The sequence below is a fragment of the Staurois parvus genome, unplaced genomic scaffold, assembly GCF_062004578.1.
Source record: "Staurois parvus isolate SC_StPar_1 unplaced genomic scaffold, SC_StPar_1.0 ptg000652l, whole genome shotgun sequence".
In the NCBI taxonomy this organism is placed as follows: Eukaryota; Metazoa; Chordata; class Amphibia; order Anura; family Ranidae; genus Staurois; species Staurois parvus.
Window position 1 is genome coordinate 1,677,162 of NW_028318448.1, and position 17,839 is coordinate 1,695,000.

The 17,839-nt window shown below is 39.1% G+C and overlaps 1 protein-coding gene across 1 annotated transcript in view; it reads left to right on the forward strand.

Moving 5' to 3' along the window:
* The first annotated feature begins 252 nt into the window (after nt 1-252).
* Nucleotides 253-17,839, forward strand: part of COL21A1 (collagen type XXI alpha 1 chain) — a 276,488-nt gene continuing 258,901 nt past the window's right edge. The window contains exon 1 of the mRNA XM_089694136.1: nt 253-398. The gene's annotated coding sequence lies outside the window, so the exon portion shown is untranslated. The remainder of the gene's footprint in view (nt 399-17,839) is intronic.

Here is a 17,839-nt window from a genome sequence, read left to right on the forward strand (position 1 = left end):
AGAAGAGAAGCAGTTGTTTTCCTTACAAACTAATTATAGCCTTCACAAATTAAGAGATGCAAAGCATAGCTGACAGTGCCATGGGATTCATAAAATACTGGAAAGCAGAAAATAATTCAGTCTGCAAAATCATTTTAATGCTGCTTATGCAGAATAATTCTGTATTTCCAGTAGATGGCACACACGAGTCACATGTATAACTAGATGTATATGGCTATCTGACTGTAATACTTAAAAAGAAGTAGAGGAAGAGAAAACTTTGCAGAGCAAGCAGAGGAAAACCTAGGGAAAGACAAGCTCATGACATTTGTGGGGTATAAAACTTCTTCATTTTCAAAGAGAACAGCTGGCAGCCCTGCCTGAAAAAACAAACAACTCATATTCTGCCTATAAATCAAGTAAGTATTTCATGGGGAAATATGAATAGAAGTTAAATCAATTGCTGGTAGCAGACTATTGCTGGGTTGCATGGCAGCTTTCTTATGTGAACATGTCTGTCTAATACAGTGAACACATGATGATGCTTTGTGAAGCACTAAAGACACTTTGGTAGGTGGTATGTCCAAAATAGTTAACACTGGGAAGTAGTACTGGACTGTCCCTACCGTATGATTATGTTTTGCAGGCTATAGGTTTATTAATGCATCCCATACATATTTCTCAATTACACACTTCATGGACAGGTGCAACATAGATACAATTTCAAGGACTACAAGTATGTAATTGCTACTTGTCATTCAATGCCTACAGTGAGTAGGAGGGTATAGAAATGAATGAGATGGTGATAATAGAAGGAGTTTATTACTAGGGATTGAGTTCCGTTTCCTTTCTGGAAGAACCTGATGAAAAGAGGTTTCCGGAAGCCTTTTTGCTACCAGATATAACATTTTCAGAAGGTTTTGTGCAGTGTTTCCTATAAATGTAAAAATGCATTGTGCTGTTTTTGTATGGCAAATTAGTTAACTGGGTTTTTTTTTGCACAGACCACAAGCTGTAGTTCTTACATTCTGTGCCAAGAACTATGTGGGACCCCTCTGACTGTACTGTACTGTCTGTTTGTCATTACTATTAGGAAAGCAATTACCTGTATGTGTCATATTACCAAAGTTATACTGTTTGCAACTTTATTAATTATGCTAAAAATTGAGAAGATGAAAAATGTATGATTTAACACATTACCCATTGCAAATAATGATCTTTATGTTTACAAAAGTTTATTTAAAGTAGAACTCCAGATCAAACCTATTCTAGTTTTGAAAAGAATAGGAAAATTTAAGGGACGATTACTAAAATTAATGCACACAGAATCTGAGGCAGCTGTGTATAGTAACCAATCAGCTTCTAACTTCAATTTGTTCAATTAGGCTTTGACAATAAAACCTGGAAGCTGATTGGTTACTCTGCACAGCTGCACCAGATTCCATCTGCACCAGATTTAGTAAATCTCTCCTTTAGAGTTTGGGGAATCCAATCTAACGACTGTTCTGATGAGTATTGTTGGCAATGCTCACTGTGACAGAAAGTAGGGGGAATCCTTTACAGATTTTACAGTGGTTGTTGTAATCTCCCAAAGAGACAGTTGTTTTAACCCTTCCCTTTTCTATCAAACCTACAAATATATTTTGGCATGAGCTCCCAATTAATGGAGACATATACCACTACATCTACAGTACATCACTACAACTTGGGTTTATAAGGCAAATTGTGGTTTAATTTTGAATATTAGAGATGACAGCTACATGCGAATGGAGATAAAAAATGTAATCTTCTATTGTCCAACCAGAACCTAATGCATAGACATTACATGATAGTCATCCTTTTAGGTGGTTCTCCGGTTGTCTGTGGTAGGTTCTTGCCCATTGGCTAACCACTGTCTGAGGAACAACCTGACAGTCAAGAGAGAAAACTTATCATGGTCAGTATTGTTACTCCATGACATTTAATGGTAATGGCAGCATCTTCCAACTCATCTTGGCTAAGTAGAATGTTCATGTTTATAAACCCATCAGGCAGTGGTAGTGCCTGTTATAGAAGGCAAGTTGTGAATGCATGTCACACCACTCTTCCAAGAGTATGAATTTATTTTTGGGCATGTCCGTTTAATGTATCAAATCATTATTACTTAAATTTATGCAAAAGTAACCTAGATTAGACAGCACATTTATGGCATTGGACAAGACATTTGTTCTTAAAGTGCTCTTCAAATGTATTGCAGTTCAGAAGTGGTGGAGGTTTGCTGTTTTTGTTAACTTTCATTGATTTTGCATAGACCACAATTTGTAGTTTTTAAATTTTGAGCTAAGAGCTGTGTAATAGATATGGGACCCCTCTGATTGGACTGTACTGTCTGCTTTCCATTGCTTTTAAGGCTGTTTCATACAGGCCTCAGATTGTATAAGAGCAGTATGAGCAGCAAGATTTGACAAATCATTTGCAGTGCTTTCAGCAAGGTTTGTTGACATTTTTAAAGTACCAATGAGCTCCAGTTTGTAAATATTGAACACAGAACCTAATGAGAGTGCTGATTGCCACTTCAAGCAAGCTGCTAACAAGCTTCAAAACTTCTTGAAGCTTGTTGAAAGCCTTCTGAAACCTGCTGGCAGCTTGCTTATGTAGCACTATCCCCTTAGGAGTCTCTAGTGATTTGGGTCAGGCAACACACTTTTCCTTCCAGCCTTGCACTCCAGAGACAGTAATCAGTCCTTGAACTTGTTTTTTTGGATTTTAATAGGGGATTGAAAGTTATAAAGGGGAAAAGGGATACACGGGATGCCAAGGGAACTGATAAACTGAGGACCATTTCCTGAAACTATCTACAAGTGCCAAGAAGGGTTTCCTCTTCTTGGAGAGCTATTCAGCCTCCTCAGACCCCAGAAAAAATCTCCTCTTCACCCAGCTGTCTGAGAGAATCCCTGGGCAATGGTCAACAGGACCCAGAATATGCCTTTTAGGATCAGCATTCTCAGGTGGGGGCTAGTCAGGTTTCCCACTGGATCCTCCCTTCCAGCTCCTCCACCTGTAGGTAGGCCCTTCTCCTGGACCCCCTCCCAGGCTCCAAACACTACCCTGCTCACTCCATCTTCCACCCAAACTCTCCTGCTACCGAGCAGGCTCCACCACTCTTAAGGGCTGTCCTGGCCCCATGCCAAGCCTCCTGGTTGGGGATTGGCCAGGATCCCTTGAGAGTGCAGACCAGCTCCTCACCCCAGCCCAATAATTTTAGAGAGGATCTGCAGAGCCTCTCAGCCCCAAGCCAAATTTGACACTCTGACTATTGCTCCCAGCTGCTATTCAGCCTCCTACTGGTCTGAGACCACCTGCTAAGGAAAACCATCCAACGTACCCCAGAAAGCATTAGATGACCTACTTTGCTATGCAGTTAGCATTTTTGTCTTGCGGTCCATGGTAGTGTAAACTATATTCATGGAGTTTTTATTTTCTTTCTGAAGTTTGTGTGTGCGTTTTTGCTGGTGCTTCTTTTTTCATTTTATTCTTTAAACCATTTTGGTAGGAGAATAGGCTTTCATCTAAATTGACTGGTTGTGTGTACTGTGCTAGGTATATTCGACTGCAAGCTAATCTGTAAATGTGTAAGTAAATAAACCTAAAAAACATCCACCAAGGCAACTTAATGGTATAATCAAAACAGATCCTTAAAAGCTATTGACCTAATTTAAACCTGAAATTTGTGTCACATGCAAATGTTGTGCCCAATGTGTCTCATGCTGGTGAACAGCTTTCTTGAAATCCCCCTCTCAGGTTCGAATGGATCCTATCTAATGCTAGGAATGTTAGACACCAGACATAAACGTTGTGTCTCAATTCAATGTTACAACTGATCAGGGTAGTCATTTTACCATTGCTGGAAAGATATACATGATCTTATATCCCGCATCTGAAAGGTCTGTTCATTTTTCAAGGTAAAAATCACAGCAGGTGCATAAAATTAGGTAATTAATGCTCACAGTCCCACAATGTGCATTGTGGTGTGGGTGAAATATTTCATGGTTCAGTAATCAAATGGTACATTCTAACAGCCATGGACATTGTTGGCATTTAAAAGTGCCCTTTTGTGTACAGGGGTTGCCCATGTAATGGCTGGATGTAAGTCTGTCTTGAATTGTCATATCTTGTCTACAGTGTTTGTGTATCACCTGTGTAATCTGACTTTGTTTGGAATAAGTCATTATCAACTTAGTATTGGCAGTCTTTTTGAGACATCTTTCAAATACCAATTTGGAACAGTCCTGACATTTGACTCTCTGGTAGATCTGTTTAGCTAGATCCCCTGGCCAAAAATCTATCTTGAAGTAATTTAGCCTCCACTTCAGAATCCTCATTTATGGTGCAATTGCGCTCTGATATAATGGCTATATACTCTGAGGTGGGTGTATATTATTTGTATGTAAAATAGTGTTCCACACAGTGGTCTTTCTTTACTGTGTAGTGCAGAGAGTCTCATAATGCTGTATGTCCATAAATGACATCTTCTGATCACTACAATGCATGGCAAACTTACAATGTATTCGTGGTAAGTGCCTACATAGATAAATCCAACTGTGTCCTGGTGCCAGTCGACATGATCAGAACATCATCAATGTATCTGTGACAGAGATACATTGAGAGGGCCTTGTCGGAAAACTAATTTCTTATCCACCTCCAAGGTACGGGTTTGCATATGATGGGGCACAGGAAGTCCCCATTGCTATTCCCTGCATCTGGAGGAAGTGAGTACCTGAAAAAATATTATGTTAAGAACAAATTAATTAACGGGCCAGACTGGTCTTGTTCCAGGAATGAAGGCAACTTTAAGACGTGCTATAAGATATAAATATACAAACTTACTGTCTTTTTCTGATATGGATCATATTCCAGAAACAATAGCTCCCCAGGGTTTTTTAAAATACATTTTTGTGGGTAGAGAATAGAATGTTCGAATATGGGAGGCATGGAACTCATGGAAATTCCCAGGTATCCTTAACAAGGCAGAACATAATGGAGAATGTAGTCAAATTCTTTTTCATATTTTTTAACCAACTCCAATGTAATTGATTTGTAACATTTTTGATTGACTTGACTTTCACTGGCTGTATCTCCCGTAACATCATAAATAAAGGTACTGTATAATTTGCTGGTGCATTCCCAGGGGTGTGGAAATTTAAAAAAAAAATTGCGTATCCAAGGGACTAAATCATGGTCCCAATCTTCTTGTCCCTCATGACAATCTACTTGTCCTGATAAATAAAAAAATATTTGAACCAAAACCGTAATTAAATATGAAGTGCTTTTAGGAATGTCTAGGACTCTTAAAAATGAAAGGGGCTTTATGGCAACAAACGTTTAATGTTTTTAACATTGAGCTGTTTATCTCCTACTTACCTCCCTGCCTGTCTCCAGCACTGCACCTGGGGATTAGCAGGGGAGGGGAGAGTCCTTGCAGTGTGATGAGTACAAATTGGGTGCTCATCAGGAAAGAGGAGTGTCGGGCTGTCTTAGTGCTCAGTAGAAGTACATCTGCTGAGTGAGTAAATGAGACCCCGGCCCCAATAGGCAAAAAAAAAAATATTTCTTCAGGTTACCCTCGCACACGGGAACACTTGGGTATTCAGTACAAGCGCATAAGTTCACCTTTAGAAAAAAACATAAATGCACAATGTTTTGCAGGTTTTCTTTAGGAGCCCGGAAAGCATTGCACCAGCCATCAACAGATCATGGGTGTAATGCAGGACTCCTGCAGACTGTCAGTGTAATCTGTCTGCCCGTACAGCGTACATCATACGAGCAGGCAGTTTCACACTGGCAGGAAAAATCAATGAACTACCACAGTGCTCACTGGACTATGCGATTGTGAGGCCTAAGAAACCTTAGACTGAGCACTGGTTTTAATGTATATGCAGACTGCGTGTGTGTGTGAGTGGGGGGGGGGGGGGGTAGTGGCACTGATTTTTTGTTTGTTTGGTCCCTTGGAAAAACACCACCTTTAAATTACATGTTTGGGCATGTCTGGCTTTTATTCTATTGATGGGGATAAGGGAACACAGTGGATGTGAAGTGGTTAGGTGCGCATACTTCTTTATTATTTTCTACTTGTTTTCTGAACTTTCAAATGATAGGAAAAAAAGATCTTGAATGGCTGGTCAGTAGTAATTGCCTGATACACCCCAAGCCTACAGTTAGAATTGAAAAAGAGGAAAATTACCTCATTTAATAGAAAAAACGTAGCCCAGGATGCTTACAAATGGGCTCACTAGAAGAGATCACAATGTGCTCAACCATAAAGCTAGACAGCCCCACCAGACATACTTGTTGATGACCACTCTGTCCTGGCGACGAGGACCTAGTAAAATGTGGTGGAGGTGGAGATGACTCAACTTGCACAGGTCTGGCTACAGTGATTGCTGCACCACACAGAATGCAGGTGTTGAGGATGAGTGGAGTGATCTGAAGTAGCTAGTCCTACAATAAGATCCAGCCACACTTCATATTCAAGTAATTCCCCAAAACGTCACTTTAGACAATCTACAAAAATGTAAGATAACAAAAGTGGGCACAAATCCAGCCAACAACAACATCTGCTTGCACCACAATTCCACAAGTATATGAGTGTAGAGTTATTTATATATATATATATATATATATATATATATATATATATATAAAAGAGAGAGGGGGGAAATGTAGGCTCATCGGGGAAACTGAGTAGGCTTTCTGATCTTGGGGTCCACAAAAGCAAGCAGGGCAACATCTAAACTGGAAGAAACAACATTGGACCCAGAGGTATAGTGCCTCCAAGCAGCCCAGATTGCATGTTTGCCCCCCTGCATGTGGCGATCCACTCCTAGGGCTTGATTATCTTTTCACCTTCCCAATCCAGTCTGCACAACTAGGAACATGTGTGCTTTTCCAATAGATCATATGAGTCTTTGGCTATGTTGAGCAAGTGAGGAAGAATGCTGTGTTTATGGTGGCTAAATGAAGTGGGTACGTGAAGCAAAAAACTGTAATGGAGAAAAGGGGAAAACAATGCCCAGGATCTCTGTGATCTGGGCTTCAGTATTGCGTTGATCACAGGGCATTCCTGTCATATGTGGAAAAATGTACTTTGCTGACCGCATACCCTCCAACAGCAGACAGAAGTCGATCCAAACAAGAGTCCAGGTCACATGGTAGCACCTAGTCAATAGTTTGTAGTTATTCTCTTGTGTTTTAGAATCTATAGATCTAGAGTGAGTCAGCTAGAGTGAGTCAGCTAGTACAAATGTTGAAACTGCACCTCAGTGAACTTTCACTGGAGATCATGCTCCCATTCCCTAATGTGCGTTGGTTTTACGATGGTGACAGTTGGGTTAAGCAATTTATATAAAACAGAAATCATGTGTGGGATGGGGTCTTTGGCTTAACATAGGTGATTAAACTGTGTAAGGGTGAATGTAGTCCGGATAGAGCTAGTTGCCTTTTTAGTTATAGGTCCATCATAAATTGTGACTGTTATGCTAGTTCCCGATCTAGCAGTTGCATTGTCACACCTTAAACCCTTTTGTGCAAAAGTTTTTCTAGGGACAGCACTTTTCTGAAAGAAGACAAAGGATAGAAGACAAAAAGGAACCTTCCTTGGAAGATCAAGTGCAGGTGAGTAGTGGCTTTCTTCATTTTGGTTTATCACTGAAATATTTGTAATATTTCATTGTGTGTACACTAATACTCTTGGTATGTTCCAGCACTGGTACTGGGTTATGTTTTGGCTAGAGGAATAGCAGGGCTTTATGACACACAAGGAGCTTATGATCCAGAAAGTTTTACGCCAAAAAATATATACATGAACAAGTAAAATTATGATGTTGTAATATTAAATCAACATATTGTAATTTTGTGGACCATATATATATTATTTAATTGCTAAGGAAGAACAAATAGCTGTGCTACTGAAGGTTATTAAACCTGAGTTTTCATGGTGTAAATATGCTAAGTACAACATATGTTTAGTTCTGTGCATGTGATCAATCAGAGGTTTTTCATTACATTGTGAGTGCCCAGTCATATCAGTCATAGGGTGCACTTCAACTGTTAAAGTAGAACTATGGGCAAAACTTTTTTTCAATTTTGGATAGAGTAAGGGAGTGTTGTAACATGCCATCTGTATAACATTGGGGAGATTTCCCTTCACTTCCTGTTGCATAGTCAAAGCAGGAAGTGAGAAGTAATCCCTGCAAATTAAAGGAATTCCTAGGGGGCCCCCAGGTCACCAGAACTAGTGTTCCCTTTCAAAGCTTTTTCCTATATTATTGTTCTGGGGACAACCCAAATTTTGGGATTTTTTTACTTCCACTTTCAATGGTAATGGTAAACAGGACAAATAGAGAGGGCGAATCTCCCTAATGGAGGCACAGAAAGCAAAAAAACTGACAGGGGTTCTAATACATCTCCATTCTATCAAAAAAAAAATGCTTTGCCTTTATTTGTACTTTAAACTCATGACTGCTAAATGTTAATGCTATACTATGTTTTTACATATGTGCAAAACGTTTCTTTGTTTTTTAGTATTAATAATTACAGCTGTACCGCTTGTTTTGCTACCTAAAAAAGTACAAATTTAAATATGTATTTTACAGCATATATTGGAAGCCATCACCACTTTGGGGTCTATTTAAATAAAAAAATCAGTGCGAATGTCTCAAGCATTCATGCAACCATAACAGATAATACCTGTAATTTGCCTAATATGTTTATTTCCTGTGATTGTCAGCTGCATCTGGTGGTCATAGTGCAGTATTTTCCTTAAATACCTCAATCAAGAAAATTAAATATTATGACCACTATATGGAGCTGACAGTCATAGAAAAAAACTATTAGACACATTAAGGGGATTATTTGTGACTGTTGTATGAATACTTGATTTTATAAACGGACCTTGTTATATCTATTGCATTTTATTTTAAAGATCTCTGTGTTTGAGTTTTAATACTGGGCATGCGGTCCCTGTTCCTTAACACAGATTTTTATTTTCAACGAATGAAGCAGCTGGAAAAAAGAAAACATTACATTTTATCATTAATATTATTGTTATTTTTTTCTTTGGAAATTTTTTTATTGTTGCCAGACAACAAAAGAACACTTGTCATACAGATTCTGATACAATTCTAGAGCCATAAAATCCAGATTACAAAAAGTAATTTGGTAATACATTTCTTAATAAACACAGGATCAGGCATCATTTAACACTCAAAGAAGAGCCCAGAATTTATGAATGCATTTCAGTCTAGCAAAACACTTTTAAATGTTAACCTCTACTAAACCAAGAGTATATGAGAAGTTATATAGAAACTATATAAAGGTCCTCAGAGTGTGTATTCCTATCTAACTGGTGTTCCACAAAAAAACTCTTTCACTCCCGCCTTCCCTCTTCAGGGTGATTCAGTCACTTACTTCCCCCTTCAGAGTTGCTAAGGAGTCTTCCCATTGAAACCAAACCTTTGTAAATTTTTTTTGGACAACCTCGGGCTTCATATATCATCGTATAAAGTGGAAGGGCGGAGTTAACCTACCACTTCCACATTACCAAGGTTAGAGACTCATCATAAATTCACCTTCTAGCAATAAGCTTATGGACATAGAAGAAGAGGAGTCTGAGAAATAATTTAGTTGCGCTACCCATCTCTTTGTCCTCAATAACTCCCAAGAGACATATGGGGTTACATATGTTAGGGAGGCCAAAATTATCCGCTATAACTCCCGTCACCTGAGACCATAAAGGCCACAACTTAGGGAATTCCCAAACCATATGGAGAAAAGAGCCTTCAATCAACCTATATTTTTGGCATAATGCAGAATCCCTCTTATGCATGCTACATAAACGTACCAGGGTATAATGTAACAGGGCATAATACGCCTGATGTAAATAACGTAGCTGAATCATTCTGTCTGTAGAGGCTAAAACTGTAGGTAAATAAGTATAAAGAACCTCACTCCATTGCTCGTCGGACAAATCCAGCACAAGGGTAGACCAATGGTCCCTAGCTCTCCCAACTAACTGGGAAATACAAGGCCACAGCCGTATAGTATCTAGAGGTCAATTTAGCATGATCTAGTAAAAGGGCTTCCAATTTAGTATTTGCCAAATTAACTTAATCTCCCCCAAACTGAGATGTCACAGCATGACATAGCTGAAAGTATTTAAAATGACATGTCTGTGGAATCCCGTATTCCCTACAAAATTGTTCAAATGTACAAACCTGAAAATAACAAGTGGGTATATTTAATTCCAAATTGGGCCCACGATACCCCACCTTCCAATTTATAAATTTCCACCAAAGAGGGATTAAACCATAGGGGATTGTTGGGAGATCTAAGGAGGGATACATCCAATATAATACGGGAACATAAATTAAAGATTTTCCTATAGAGTAAATTAGTCAATGCTTCATAGAAGGTGGCCAACGCTGCCTACACATGCACTTGGTATTTGGGGGGAAAAATGCAGTGAGTCTAGTGGTAATTTCAGAGAGGCCAAAGACAGTCTGTGGGCATGAGAACCCCACAGAAAAGTTGTCAGTACCAAATCAACGGCTTGGAAAATGCGTTTGGGAATAAACATAGGAAAATTGGACAGTATAGATATAAATTTGGGGAGGAAAATAATTTGAAATTAATTTGCCTCATCAGAGTGTGAGGTAAAGCCTGCCATTGATGAACTTTGTACTTAAATGCCTCTATAAGTGGGATCAAATTATTATGAGTGCATTTAGAAACCTGTACTTTTACCATCACCTCCAAGTACTGGAAAGAGATAGTTAATGGTATAGGGCATGGCCTCTGAGCAGCAAGTATATTATCAATAGGGAATAGGGAAGGTTTAGAACAATTAATATGAAAGCTGGAAAAATCCCCAAATTCCTGAATCACCGAGAAGGCAGCAAATGAGGAGGGGCCAGGGTCCTGCAGGTACAACAACATGTTATCCTCATAGAGAGAGACACATTCTTCCAACTAGCCCATATGCAAACCTCTTACTCTATCACCCTCTTGTAGTTTTGCAGCCAATGGCTCAATGGCCAGTGCGAACACAACGGGTGATAGGGGGCACCCCTGTGAGGTCCCCCTAAATATAGAAAATGGGCCATAAATACTACCATTGATATGTGTACACACAACAGAATCTGATTATAGCAACCACACCCAGGACACAACCTTCTTAGTATCCAAGGAGGCCACAACCCTTGAACCTGAGTTGTCATGCTGAGTCTGTAAATTCACAAAGTTCCCATGTGAGCACACTTACCATTCTGGTTTATATTTATAAGCTTTAAAATGACAGACTGCAACCTAAAGACCAATTAATATTATTATTATACAGGACAAACCAACAGTTTGCACATTGCTTTAGAATATAAATCTAAAGGGTTAAGAGGGCCCTGTTCATAAACACTTACAGTGCAATCTAAAGGGTGTGACAAGTGGTACAAAATGTAATACCTGTGGGGAATGAGATGATGAAAGAGTTAAAAATTCAGTTGTTAATTAGAGGCATGATAGGCTTCCATGAAGTGATGAGATTTCAGGGATTGTCCAAAGGTGGCTGGAGTAGGAGAAAGCCTGACAGATTAAGGTAGAGATTTCCAGATGATGGAAGAGGCTCTGGAGAAGTCCTGGAGACAAGCATGGGAGGAGGAGACAAGAGATCTAGAGATTGGTGATGTAACTTGGGGCGTGTGAATAGCTTTTGTATATTGTTGTTAGCATTTTTAATTTAATTTTTTGGGGAACCAGAAGCAAAATAAATAGTTTAAAAAAAATTAAAATGTTCTGATAAATAAATAATTTTCTCCTCCAAGAATACATTTCAGTCTGCCACTCTTCTCCAGTCTATGTGCGAAGCTTTAATTGTTCTTATCCCTAAACCCGGGAAGGACCCCTCACTCCCTGAGTTGTGTTGCCCCATTTCTCTCCTGCAATTGGATATTAAGATTTTGGCTAAGGCTCTGGCCTTGCGTTTAAATAAAGTCATAGTAGATTTAATTAATCCGGATCAGGTTGGGTTTATGCCAGCTAAGAATATGGCATTCAATCTCCGGAGGCTTTTCATGAATCTGCAAGACACCCATACTAATACGGGCTCTAGGGTTGTGGTCTGCCTAGATGCAGCCAAGGCTTTTGACTCTGTGGAGTGGGGGTATTTATGAGAATGTTTATGCAACTTTGGTTTTGGGCCCAAGTTCCTTAAATGGCTTAGACTACTTTATTACGCTCCTACGGCTAGGGTCCTGGTGGGCGGTCGGGTGTCGGACTCCTTTCCCCTTTCTCGGGGCATGCGTCAGGGTCACCCCTATCTCCCCTATTGTATGCATTGGCAGTGGAGCCCTTGGTCATAGCCATTCGACTACATTCTGATATCCATGGTTTGTGTTCTGGTCTACTGACCGAGATGGTGAGTCTCTATGCTGACGATATGCTTTTGTATCTGGAGTATGCGGGCCCTTCGCTTGGAGCTGATCTTGCGCTTATTGAGGATTTTTGCTGGTTTTCAGGGATTTGTATGAATTGGGGGAAATCTCAGATTCTCCCTTTAGATTTAGGTGCCCCTACTAAGGAACAGGCTAGTCTTCCTTTGGTTAAGGTCAGTAATATTACTGACCCCAGGGTCGCCTTCTATCTCCCCTATTGTATGCATTGGCAGTGGAGCCCTTGGTCATAGTCATTTGACTACATCTTGATATTCACGGTTTGCGTTCCAGTCTACTGACCGAGATGGGGAGTCTCTATGCTGACGACATGCTTTTGTATCTGGAGGATACAGGCCCTTCGCTTGGAGCTGCTCTTGCATTTATTGAGGATTTTGGCCGGTTTTCAGGGCTTTGTATAAATTGGTGGAAATCTCAGAATCTCCCTTTAGATTTAGGTGCTCCTACTAAGGAACAGGCTAGTTTTCCTTTGGTTAGGGTCAGTAATATTACTTATTTCAGGATTGTGGTCTCTCGTGACGCTACCGATTTTTCCTGATTTAACTTAGAACCCCTTTATCCTATGCTAAAGTCTAGATTGCAGGCCTGGTCCTGTCTTTCTTTAGGGGATATGGGATGGGTTAATTTGATTAAGATGGTGCTTCTTCCTAAACTTCTTTATATTCTTTGGCACGCACCTATATATTTGCCTCTGCGAGTATTTAAGTCCCTTGACTCTCTGCTTAACTCTTTTGTTTTGGGGTAATACCCTTCATAAATTGTCCGGCGCGCTCTTAAAAATCCCAGTCATCTGGGAGGTACCACACTCCTGGATATAAATCTTTATTACTTGGCAGCCCAATTATCTAATTTTTTCCATTTGGACAAGGGGGATAGTAATAGATACCTTGCACTGGTGTGCACCCCGGCTTTCTCCTGGGTTGTTCATCCCTTTCAATTATTACTGGATCTCGTGGCTGTGGGGGGCCGGAGGGGATTGTTGTATCATCACTGTAAGATTTGGTCCCTGGCCTCTGGAAGGTTGCAGCTTCATACATCCATTCCCATACCCCTTTGTGTCATAACCCGGATCTTCCCGAATTGCGCACACACCCTGATTATAGCGTATGGATCCGCAGGGAGATTTTGTATGTTTCCCAGGTGTTCACCAGTGCGGGACTCAAATCTTTTCAAGACCTCAAGGGGGAATATGATCTCCCTAATTTTTTGTTTTTTTGCTATCTCCAGCTCCATCATGCTCTGCGGTCTCAGTTTGGTAACTCTGTTTTATAATTCAATTCTAATTGTCTCAGGGCTACTGGTCCCAGGTGATCCGGTTCCTTCATGACAAGATGGGTTCTCCCCTTACCCTGTGCCCTAACAGTATCTGCTTGGACGTCTTCCTTGCTCAGAAACTGACAAATTTCAGACTTTTTTTTGCATGAGATGCTATTTGTGGCTAGACTTCTGCTTGCCTGTATGTGGTTGCAGCCACTGACGCCTACATTTTCACAGTGGATAGCCAAATAGTACTTTACCATATAAGATGGTCATTTATATGCATAGAGGATACCCTGCTAAGTATCACAAAGTTTGGGATAGATGGCTTGACTCTACATCTACTTTTGACAAGGAGCAGGTGGAATAATTACTTTTTGTAAATTTATTATGTTGGTTGTTCTTATGCTGGTCCTCCTTTCCTTGCCTGTGGCAAAGGCTCTATAATCTGTATAATGCTTTACTCGTTTGTGTATTTGTCTCATGGTTTTTTGTTGTTGAATGTGAGATGTGGCTGCATATCTGTTCCTTTCAATAAACGTTTGCTTGATTAAAAAAAGAATAGATTTCAGGATATTTATAGGTAGTCTTTAGAATTGAATATGTTTGTTGGCTAATACAATTGTAATACCAGTTGCTACATTCATTTGTTTACATGCATGATTTCTTTTGTAGAGTTCGATGTTGATTAGACTTTGTTACCATGCTCACAGAATCCTCAGCTTTTCAATGAGGGGTCAGTTCTTACCTTACCCACCAGAGAAGGGTAATGAGGGGAGTTCTATACCTTTTGTCAGGTGAAGCTGCAATCCAAATAAAGACCAGATATGAATTGTATTTTCAGTAAGATTCCACATGGTTTCAGAGTTACTATTGGATACAAAATTGACTGTTCACTGATGATTGCTCAGGCGGCATACAGTGTATCTGTTGTACATCAGTATGCATAATACCTGGCAAATGTAACTGTTCTAGCAGGTAAAGAAAACTTTTGTTTTAGAACAGCACTGTTGCCCTGAACAAAGATGGTGGACTATATCAGAGCATAGTCGCATGACAGAATCTGTTACCTGGTTAACATAGGTTCCTTTTACATATATCAGTAAGGTGTGTACAAGTCACACAGGTTGGGATAGTGAAATTCTTAATTTCACAGCTTGAACCACTATATTTCAAGTTAAAGTAATTTCTACAAGTGTAAGCAACATCAACTTTAATTACAGTTCAGGTATAGTGCTCACAGGCTGTACACCACATCCTCCATACTGTCTTTATGATTCCAAGGAAGTGTGCCCTCTTTGTCAGAAACAACACCAACATGACTGTTAGAAGACACCTTTATATCTCACTCTGCACTGACTTCATTTTGCAGAACCTGAGGGAGGAAAGGGTTACAGATGGGTTAAGGGGTCTCTGTCTTAAACATGGAAACATGAAAAAAGGTAAAGAAATATTGCTGATCCTGCATGAGGACCGGTCACAAGCAGATTCTTGGGCTTCAATGAAATGAAATAAACTTCCAAATGGACTGTCCTAAATATAAACGATTTCAGAGAAATGGATAGTCCACAATATGGAGGTCCATACATCCTAAATGGACCTATTTATCTAATTTCATTTCTACTGCACTGAAGCACTGTAGTTCCTTATGACAAGTAAAGTTTATGGTCCTGGAAAAAGCAAGTGTCTTATCGAATTCTCTTTGGATAGATAAGTGAAGGCCTCCAAAACAAATGCCAAAGCCTGTGGTTTTTCTAAACTTATCTTCTCTGGAGGTGCCAAACCCTGGCTTTTTAAAAACGTTTAATAGCTTCATATTCTAGTGGGAGTATAGGTTTGTTTGACTATCTATCTACAATATGTGCTGGAAGATGAACAAATTTAAGTATGGGGACATTTCAGGGTCCCCAGATGAGGAGTCCTTTTCATACTACAGCAGCCATCAGGGATGACAAGCTGCACACCTCAATATACTGGAAACCCACTGACAATGCAACTTTCTCCATAGTTCCAGCTTAAACCTCCAGCACATCAAATGGGCCAATGTATACAGCCAGACCACCATATACCACCAAATATACTCTGAACCAGAAGATGAATATAAACATCTCAGAATACTAACAGACTCCTTCCATATGAAAAGGTATAAGAACAAAACCATCAACACGAGCACATGCCCTTGAAAACTTTTTTTAAAACTTTTTTTGCACCTCAGAAATTGTCGTACTTACATTCTGCTAAAACTTTGTGTATTAGTACTATTTGGACCTTGAATAGGGGGATACACCCCAAAAGTGTGTCCTAAAAATTTGGATTTTAATGCAAATATAAAAAGTATCATGGACAGTAGATTTGGTATAAATTGTATCAATATATGTCAAAATAGCAAGCATTGGACACTGGACAGTTTAAAGCTGTGATGTAATCTTAAATATCTCACTTATAATAGTTTTACATTTTATGGGAATATAATTAGCATAATATAGTGATATCGTGTTAGGGGTACTTTACATAATGGTCAGATAGTTGTCTTAGTCATGGATACTAATTAACTATGAATTTGTTTTCTACAAAAGTTATTTGGGATCAAATATTTTACTGCCGCATTTCAAATGAATTTAATACAAATGTCAAGGCAAAATAATTGGGAGGGATAAATAGTGTTCTTGAGAAAACACAGGAAGTGTGCAAAAGAAACAGGACAACTCTGAATGTATGACATGATCATCAGGTATTTTTCACTCATAAAATTGATAACAAAATTAAATATTTAACAGACCAAAATGGAGCAAATGATAAAAGTTCATTGTTAATGTCTTCCTTGTTAATTGGAAAGCTTAAGACAGAGAAAGGGTGGTGCTCGCAGAATATTATGAAATAATTTTGAAAACATGCATGCAATGATTTTGTAGCACATCAATGTAAATGGAACGGTACCTAACCTTAGGAAAAAATGTTTAATTCCTCCGGCATTAAGCACAGTTATCAAGGGATATGATAAAGATTTACCAAGTTAATCTACTTAATTTTTAAGATACAGATTGTGCAATAAAGTTTATGTTTGGGTTTGCTCTGAAATGTATAATAGAAATATTCACATTTAGAGGAAATTTGATTTTAGCTATTGAACATTTTTTCTAATATACTTTTAGCTGAAAGTTCATTGCAAATAGTAGTATTCAGTCAATGTGATCTGGAATTTATATTCAGACTTCTGGGTTAGAGGTTCTTTGCCAGTGGAAAGTGTATGCCAAAGATATCTCTGGCACCTTTGGGGGAGGTTCTTCAATTTGTTAAAGTGAACGAATCATAAAGGTTAAGAATGTTAACGAAAAATATTCAGATACTAAAACGAAAACTATTTAAAAGTATGTAACTGCTTGAAAACAATTTACATACAATTATTTGGTGCTAGTAATAGATGTACAACACACATACCAAGGGGAAATTTTTAAAACTGTAATACAGAAGAATAGTCATGTATGGATACATTCCTAAAAAATTAAAGCGTATGTTATACCAACTTTTGATATTCCTGATATGCGCCTGCTGTTCCATGGACTTGTATTAAAAGCGTCCTGCTCTCTTTGCATTGCTTTCTCTGTGTGAAATTCCTGGTTATCCTGCCAGTCCCCCTGTTTTCCTATTTCTTCTTTATCAATTCTTTCTTTTTTTTTTAATATACCAAAAAGCAAAGGGTATACATGATAAAAAAAATAGCCCAGAATGAAACAGATGTATCTTAGCTGAAATAACAGAATTTCAGGACTGACAGCACAGCAACAAACAAGCATTCAGCTTGGAGAAAAATATATTCATGTCTGTTCGCCGGGCCCACAGTGGCCATACAAGCTACAAACGAGAGAAGTCAACTACCACATACAACATATCATGCATAACACTCAACGCACACACACACAAAAAAAAGTCTGACTAAGGGAAGAAAAAAAGGGGGAGGTGTAGCGTATATCCCTTTTGAAAGTGTAGCTAATAAAGAAAATTCTAACAACAGCAAAGTTGGGGAGGGAGAAAACCTGTTCCTGTCACCTTTGAGTCTCATGGGGCACACCAGTCTACAGGCAGAACTAGCAGGCTTCAGGCTTAACTCATATTAAGTAGGGATTTGT